At 39.0% G+C, this 9,100-nt stretch overlaps 1 long non-coding RNA gene across 1 annotated transcript; it reads left to right on the forward strand.

Annotated features, from left to right (window-relative positions):
- Positions 1 to 29: 29 nt before the first annotated feature.
- Positions 30 to 3,062, forward strand: LOC121398749. Its single transcript, XR_005964499.1, has 3 exons — positions 30 to 275; positions 1,462 to 1,525; positions 1,666 to 3,062. It is a non-coding gene; the product is annotated as an uncharacterized LOC121398749 (long non-coding RNA).
- The last annotated feature ends 6,038 nt before the right edge of the window (positions 3,063 to 9,100 follow it).

A 9,100-nucleotide genomic window follows, 5' to 3' on the forward strand; every position in this document is an offset into this window, starting at 1 on the left:
TTGATGTCAGTGAACCGCACTGACAGAAAGACAGTGGGAATTTATTTTTCAGGACGAAAGTTCTATTTATAGAGCCACTGTTAACACTTTTATATTCTGTACTCTGTGACATTTTGTGTTGCTTGCAGAAAACTCTATATACATGTATTAGAAGCCAAAAATCTGATCTATAAATAGCCAGACCTGACATGTAGAGAATATTTGGAGGAATCATGTCCATGAAAATGAAGGTGATGTCTAAAAGCTTGAACCCACAGTGGAATGAGATGGTTAAGGTAATATATTTTATTTATATATATCTCTGACATGTTCCACAATGCTTTACACAAATTATACATCATTCAGTCAGTCTATGCCCTAGTGGAGCTTACAGTCTATTTCATATGCACACACTATGGTCAATTTTATATGGAGTCATGGAGAACATGCAAACTTCTTGCAGATAGTGCCATGTCTGGAATTTAACACAGGCCTAATGCACTTTAGGGCAGCAGGACTGTACTAATCATTGTGCCTACTACATACCCAGTGATTTAGTGGAGTCAGTAGGGGTCATTTGTAAAGGCACCTGCAAGTGGGGGTGGGCTGAAGAGAGAACTAGGTAGGTGTTGCTGTGCGCTGGGCCCCTCTGAAGATTTCTTTGTTGGAAGGCCTGACTCAGTACTGTTACTAAACTGTTTGCACCTGATTGAAATTAAAATCTAATTTGCCAGATGAAACTCATGCCATGGCTGCAACTACACTGGAATTATGGGGAAAAATCTTGCTTTATGGGTAAAAACATTAAGATTTGCATTTAGAATTGCACATTGCACACTGCACTTGCATTTGCATTAAATGACCCCTAATGCCTTCCTTTTACTTTAGATGACAACTGCTGTAAATTATGAGGGCCCACTTTATTCTGTGCACAGGTCTTTGTATACATATAGCTGTGCATTAAACTGCAGCCAAGTTTGTCTTAGATAAGGCATTGCACCAAAACTGCAAAAGCAACAATGCTTGCTTGAGTTACAAATAGAAATTGGTATCACTACCTTTTGGACTCAGTGGAGAATCACCTCAACAACCTTGTTTAAAATACACATTAGTTATTATATTTTTCATTTGAGTTCTGATGTTAGTGGAATTCATTAGAAACAGTCAGAATCTTGAAACCAAATAGAATACATTTTGTAACAGCTTAGTGTCCCACTGTCCTGACAGGGTATAATCAATCTTCATTGAGTCTGTTAATGCATATTGATTTTGTAAAAGCTGTAAAATTATACAGCCAATTTGGCATTAAAATAAAATGTTGTAGTTTTAATAATTGGATATTTTTGTCTCCCCTATGTCTAGATGTAAAATTAGTGACGGCCAAGTGTTATATAAGAAATGCCGTATATGTTTATGCATAATCATTCAAAGCTTTGTTGTGTATTTAATTTATCGTTCTTTCTCTTCCTGTAATGGCTCCAGCTGGAGAATATGAAGTCTGGGGATCTTCATATAAAAGTAAAACCTATCAAGCCAAGCTGGAAAAGTATGTGTTTCTTTTCTCAGGGTTCTTGGGGTACGGTTGGGATCCTAAAATAAAATTATTATAAGATTTTATAGCACATTATAAATTAGGGATTCCTTGTTTTTTGGCTCTGCTACAAGTTTTTTTTTTTACTTCCGTAGATTTTGGCTCCTTGTGGTTTTCATTTGAAGATGGAGCACCAAAAGAGATCTGGATTCCATTGTCCCATGGATAAGGTTTTAATTGTTCTGGTCCAATACTTGTTCTGGTGCATCTAACTGAAAACTTTCTGCAACCTTGAGGCACTGGAAAGAAGTGTTAACCTACATTCAAGCCTTTGATTTCATTGAATCTGCATTGGGCAGATATAAAAAGACCAATGGGGGAATATAATAAAAGTCAGTAACGGAAAAACTTTTTGCAAATGTATACTTTTGCATGAACAAATTTTATTATAGATTTTGTGAGCCCAGAAAACAGTTTAGCGTAACACTTTGTACAGTGGAAGAAAGATTGAGAATTTTATAGTTTGTGTCAGTGTGCATTGTATGTAATAGAACTTCTTACTCATAAAGTTGTTATATACAGTATGCTCCAAAAGATTACGCCACCTTCAAGCACTTCTTAAAAGGGTGCAATGAGCAATTAAAATTCACAATTACATTACAACAGTCTAAGCAAGAATAATACATTGCGAAATGTGAATTTTTATTGTTATTTGGGCAAAAAATAATAATTCTCTTTGTGACTTTTATTACACCCCCCCCCCAAGGGTATAATAAAATAACAGGTGCAAAATGTGCCTGACTTTTCATAAGCCTTAGCAACCAGCTGGGAGCTTACTTTAAAAGACTACACCAATACATGCCATTGGCAGAGTGGTTACTAGGAGCAATTCGACATAAACTTTGCACCTGTGATATTACAAAGCCCCTTAGCAGACAGTTATTATTTCTATGAGAAAAAGTGGCTATATAGATGGAATAATCAATTATAGTATGTAAAGAAAAGAGACTAGGAGGATAGAGGTTGAGTGAGGTGAGGACGAATAATAGTACTGAGAGTGAGCCCCTGGTTTTTGGGTGGGCCCCTGGTATCCCAGTCCAACACTGTGCAAGTGTATGCCCTTATCTCTTAAAATTGAGCTTCCAGCTGGACATAGGTAAGTAAACATTAAAGGAGATGGATGAGGGCATTAGATATACACTGAATCCAGGACACCACTTTTATTGGGACATTGGTGAACCTTGTAATAAACATTATAGATGAGAAAAAACTTTACTGAAACAATGCAAAAATAATGTATCTTCAAAAGTGCTGGAAATTAAAGAATATCTGTAATTTTAACTGGTAATCATTTAAAGGGGTTTTAAGCTTAATTGTTAAATCATGTTTATTAAACTAAATGTAAGCAGTAAGCACCAATGTAAAATGAAAGCATTGCAATTTGCAATTAAAGGAGAACAAAGCCTAAATCAGTACAGTTTTGCCTTACAATGGATCACAATATGGATTGCAATAGAGATGGATTACAATAGAGATGAGATCAGAGATATAGGGTGGGGCAGAGTTATGAAGTGCTTTGAATGTCTATGTCATTAATTAGAATTTTATTCTGAAAGGTAGCGGAAGCCATTGTAGGGATTGGCACAGTGGCGTGGCAGAGGAGGATTGTTGCTGAGGTTTATGAGCCTCACAGTAGTGTTCATTTTGGACTGGAGAGGTGACAGTCTCTGGAGGGGAAGGCCAATTAAAAGAGAGTTACAGTAGTCAAGACGTGATATGACGAGAGAGTGAATAAGAATTTTGGCAGCATCTTGGGTGATAAATCATTGTATTTTGGATATGCTCCTTAGGTGGAAGTGACATGATTTAATAAGTGACTGAATATGAGGAGTGAAGGACAGGGCAGAATCTAGGATAATCCCAAGGCCTGGGGAGATGGGGTGATAGTGGAATTGTTAGTTATGATGGATACTTCTGGGATGTTAATGGTGTTAGTTGGAGGGAAGAGGACCATTTCTGTTTTTGAGAGGTTTAATTTAAGGTAGCATTGCAACATCCAAGTAGAGATAGCGGACAGGCAGGAGGAGACTCGAGTTAGGAGTTCTGGGCTGAGATCAGGAGAGGAGAGATATATCTGAGTGTCATCAGCATACGAGTTGATTAGTTTGCCGAGGGAGGAAGTATAGAGTGAGAATAATAAGGGGCCCCAGGACAGAGCCTTGAGGAACCCCATCAGAAAGAGGAAGGGCAGAAGATGCTACTCCATTGTAGGAGACACTGAAGGAACAATTAGTGAGGTAAGAAGAGAACCAAGACAGGGCCATGTCACGAAGGCCAAGTGAATGGAGGGACTGGAGAAGAAGAGGATGGTCCACAGTGTCAAATGCAGCGGAGAGATCATTCAGTATTAGTAGCGAGAAGTGATTGTTGGCTTTAGCTGTTAAAAAGTCATTAGTTAGTAGGGTAAGGGCAGTTTCAGTGGAGTGTTGTTGCTTAAAATCAGATTGTAGGGGGTCCAGCAGGTTATTGTCAGAGAGGAATGAGGTTAGTCGGTTGTAGACTAGGTGCTCAAGTAGTTTAGAGATGAAAGGTAGCAGATAGGCCGGAGGTTATCAAGATTGGAGGGATCAAGAGAAGGTTTTTTTTAGAATGGGGATGACAAGAGCATGTTTTAGTTGAGAAGGCAAGATTCCCATTGAGAGCCAAAGATTAAACAAGATAAGGCAAGATAAGGCTTTGATTAGACAGAGATTTGTATTGTGGAGAAGTTTTGAAGGAATAGGATCAAGCACGCAGGTGGTAAGGTGAGAAGAGAGCAACAGTTTTGAGACATCCTCATCAGTGACAGGGGTGAAGGAGCACAGGAGAAACTGGGGAGTGTGGAGGGAGGGGGATGGAAGTCTAGGGGGGTTGAGTAGTAGTGCAATGTCACTTCTGATAGTGTCAATTTTGTTTTTGAAGTGCTCGGCAATATCTTGAGCAGGGACAGAAGGGCATGGAGGGAGTGGAGAAGGGGAGTGTTAAAGGTAGAGAAAAGTTGTGCCGGTTTTTTAGAAAGGGAGTTAATGAGTGAAGTAAAGTATGTTTGTTTGGCTTGGGAAAGGCTGGTGTTATAGGAGTGTAGGGATGGATGGGATGTTAGATGAAAGAAAGTAAGGAAGCCAGGCAGCAAAGTTATCCAAAAATTGTGCTGTTGGTCCTGGAGGTCGATATATGACAGCAATGCAAAGTGAAACAGGAGAAAAGAGCCTAATGCAGTGAGCCTCAAATGAGGAGAAAGATAAGGAAGGAACAGGAGGAAGAACTTTAAATGTGCAGCGTGGAGAGAGAAGCAATCCTACCCCATCCCCAGATCCGTTTCCAGGCCTTGGAGTATCTGCTTTTTTCACATTTGGGGGCCAAATTATCACACACAGAGGTATATGGAGATCCTGTACAAGCTGAGATCCATAAGAAACTCTCTTGATGGACCACATCAAGCTCATGGGCCTCCAGATGAACAACCCTGCTCTTCGCATTACTACCAATGAATTACTTCAAGAACTGCCTGGTAAAGATTTTTTGAGACTTCAACCATCTGCTTGTTTGAACATAATGTTTTCCATGCATCGCTATTTATTTATATGTGTGCATATGTCTGCTTTAAGCAAAAGGTTTATGACCTAATATGTGGTTCTAAGTGCAGATATCAAATATCCAAATTGGGTTCTGATTTTTCTTGTTTGTCCTGCCTTTCGTGAGAACTCATTGGCATCATTGTCAATAAATGTATGGTTTTGTCCAGTTTTTGGACTTGCCGACTCACTTTGTTCATCTCTTTGCAGGAGAAACCTTTTGGTGATTTCTCAAAAGCAATAGATCAGGGTGAAGGATGATCTGGAATTTGTGAAGGAAACTAAGAAGCAAAGCTGATAGACAGACCCCACGGTTTACCATTCTCCAAATAAGACTTCCCATGAACAGGTAAATAGACCCAAATTCCTTTTAATGAGCACAAACTTAAAAAAGCCCAAAGCACATTGACCTGCAGAGTTGTCAGTCAACAGAAAAACTGATCTACACAGATGGCAATTAGCAGAGCTTACAATTAACATTCACACAGCTTGCAGTAAAAATAAATTGCCAGAAAGTTTATTTAACAATAGCTGTACTGAAATAGAGATTTTACACCATTAAAACTGACCAACACACCATCAGAAAGAAAAAAGCCTTAAAGAATTAAAGCTTAATTAAACAAGTGTGCTTTATGTTTTGAGCTTCTATACCAGCCCAAGGCAACCACAAGATCTGTGCCCCCAAAGATGCTCCAGCAGCTCCCCATCTTCTTTTCTGCTGATTCACTGCACATGCTCTGTGCTGCTGTCACTTACTGAGCTTAGGGACTGACTCACGATATACAGTACACATAGAATATAAATGTCACAATATAAGACTGATTAGTAATTAATACAGATAATAACTACATGGCAGCTCAGAAACCACTGCAATTAGCATCATAGTTTAACAATCAGCCCTGTAGCATCAACTTATATTACAGACAAACCTCATTTTCTGCTTGATAATTTACAACAACCCCGAAGTTTAGCTTCTAAACAGCTGCTCAGAGCCCACTGAGCATGTGAATGTCCCATATGACAATTTTGAAATCCTGGATTATTGCTGCTATTGAGAAGCTGAAACTTTAGTATGGTGCAGTAAGTTCAATGTGTAAAATATGGCATTTTAGCCATATTAATTTTTAGGAGATCAGACTGATTTCAATCTGAATGTAAGGAAACTTAAAGGACTACTATACCCTAAAATTTGATGCTGATGTTATTAGTATTCAAATGATTATTATTATTATTATTATTAATAACACATATTTATAAAGCGCCAACATATTCCGCAGCGATGTATATTTACCAAGTATATAGCTACACTGAACATACAGATTGCAAAAAACAACCAATAACCAATACAAGAGGTACAGAGGACCCTCAGTAGAGCTTATCAACATTACATAGGGAAATACCTATGCTGCCATTATATGGAATCCTTCTGTACAGAAACTTATTAGAGGTCATTTACGTTTTTTTTTTGGGGTGCAAGTGCTGGACCCTGGGAATGCAGAACCCGCACAGTGTCAAGGGCCACAGGTCAGCTTGCCCATAAGGCAGGATAGGGCCCCATTTCAGGCCCGGACTGGCAATCTGTGAGTTCTGGCAAATGCCAGAGGGGCTGCTATAAGGTGCCATAGAAAGTCAGTATTTAGTGGGCTGGTGGGGGCTGTTTGGGCCTCTGAGTGGGCTGATTGGGCCTCTGTGTACCTGAAATGCCAGGGCCTATTTTAATTCTCAATCCGGACCTGCCCCATTTCAATCAGACTGCTTCAGCAGATCAGAGCATTTCCCATCAAATGTTCTACTTTTTTTTACTGCAGCCACTGGGTATTTGCTGGAGCAGGTGAAAGGTCCAGGGTTACACCAAAAAGCAGAGGTCGTCCTACACTCCTTGTGTGAATTGTAAGATCACATTAGAAGGTATATTGTTTTTATGAAATCTGGTCCTATGCCTTGGAAATCATCTTCTCCCAGCAGGACACTTGCTTAAAGGGATCCTGTCATGTTTTTTCAAAACGCATCAGTTAATAGTGCTACTCCAGCAGAATTCTGCACTGAATCCATTTCTCAAAAGAGCAAACGGATTTTTTATATTCAATTTTGAAATCTGACATGGGGCTAGACATTTTGTCAATTTCCCAGCTGCCCCTGGTCATGTGACTTGTGCCTGCACTTTAGGAGAGAAATGCTTTCTGGCAGGCTGCTGTTTTTCCTTCTCAATGTAACTGAATGTGTCTCAGTGGGACATGGGTTTTTACTATTAAGTGCTGTTCTTAGATCTACCAGGCAGCTGTTATCTTGTGTTAGGGAGCTGTTATCTTGTTACCTCCCCATTGTTCTTTTGTTTGGCTGCTGGGGGGGGGGGAAAGGGAGGAGGTGATATCACTCCAACTTGCAGTACGGCAGTAAAGAGTGATTGGGAAATTGACAATATGTCTAGCCCCATGTCGGATTTCAAAATTGAATATAAAAAAAATCTGTTTGCTCTTTTGAGAAATGAATTTCAATGCAGAATTCTGCTGGAGCAGCACTATTAACTGATTCATTTTGGAAAAAAATGTTTTTCCCATGAGAGTATCCCTTTAATCTGTTTTGGGGGTGCTCTAAGGATTATGTGTGGAAAGTAATGAAGTGGAAAGTTTCCTCAGCTTCTAAGACACACAACAACCAATGAGCATTTACAGTTCTGCACCCCTCTGGCTGCTATAGTTTACTAGATCTAGAACAAGTTTGCACCTTATTTACTGCAACATTTAATACAGTACTTATTCTCTAAAATCTATATGCAAGGTTACAAAGATACAACGATTTACAATGAAAATGCATTTATACACTGTACAGTATGCATATAGCATGTATTCATAGTGCATACGGTAGATGTCTCAAATGTTTGGTTAGGTTTGGTATGAGCCTCTTTTTATTATGTTCAACACATTTTTACACATTTGAATAGCCTCTAAAAACACAGTCAAGAAAATTATTGCTCCCTTGTGTCATGCTAATTTGCAATTTACATAGCTAATTCCTGGGAAAAAAGCAGAAACGAAATGCCACCCCAAAATGAGTCCACAGGTAGTAACTAGGCCATTCCACTTGTAGTATATGACGGATTTTGAAATCTAGCAGGTCAGAAAATAGTAAATTGTGTTCATATTGCAAAAGGTTATATGTTTCTGTGTGATTAGAGCTGATAGGATATCAGACTGTACTTATCAGTATAAAGATGTAATATCTAGCCTGTCCTTGGGTTGTTTGGCACTGAGCAGCCTGATGCATATTTGCTGTTCTCTGATTTTTATCTCACCTAACTACCTTTTGCCATTTGTTTAATGTTTGATCTGGTCACATCAGTCTGTACGATTAATCGGGAAAGAGAGAAACCATTTAACATATGATCAGTTTATAAACAAACCATTTAAAACAAAGGGAAATGTCTCATAGCAATTTGCCACCATAACTTTTCCCAGGAAAAAGTTAGGAGACAAACTACATAGAACTGTCACAGATACCTTTTATTATTATTAGTGGTACTATACTGTGGTTTAGCAAAAAAAACTTACTAAAAAAAATACAACCCAAAATACCGAGTGCCAGTAACAACCCCCATTACAGAGGAAGAGAGAGTATTTTTTTTGTTGTTATGTCCCGGCATCCTCTTTCAACTGCCAGAAGACAACTAGAAATGATGGAATCAGTAGATAAGCAGTGTAGACATGTGCAGCATGGACATTTCTGCAAAAGTAGTAGCTTGTTGGCAGGAGTATAGTAAAAACTCTTGGCCTTTCCGAGTTGCATATGCCTCAGTTGCAATTGAGCACAAGACCAATGGGAGCTTAGGGAGTTTAATACATGGCAGAGTGATTGAAGAACTGGGCTAATTTCTCAATTGGCTACAGGTTCTTTGCCAGGGATGGGCTGCACCTCAATGATGATGATGTTTTGGGGAGAAGATAGCTAGAGGGTTGGAGGAGTTTTTTTAACTAGGTGT

The sequence above is a fragment of the Xenopus laevis genome, chromosome 9_10S (genome assembly GCF_017654675.1).
Source record: "Xenopus laevis strain J_2021 chromosome 9_10S, Xenopus_laevis_v10.1, whole genome shotgun sequence".
In the NCBI taxonomy this organism is placed as follows: domain Eukaryota; kingdom Metazoa; phylum Chordata; class Amphibia; order Anura; family Pipidae; genus Xenopus; species Xenopus laevis.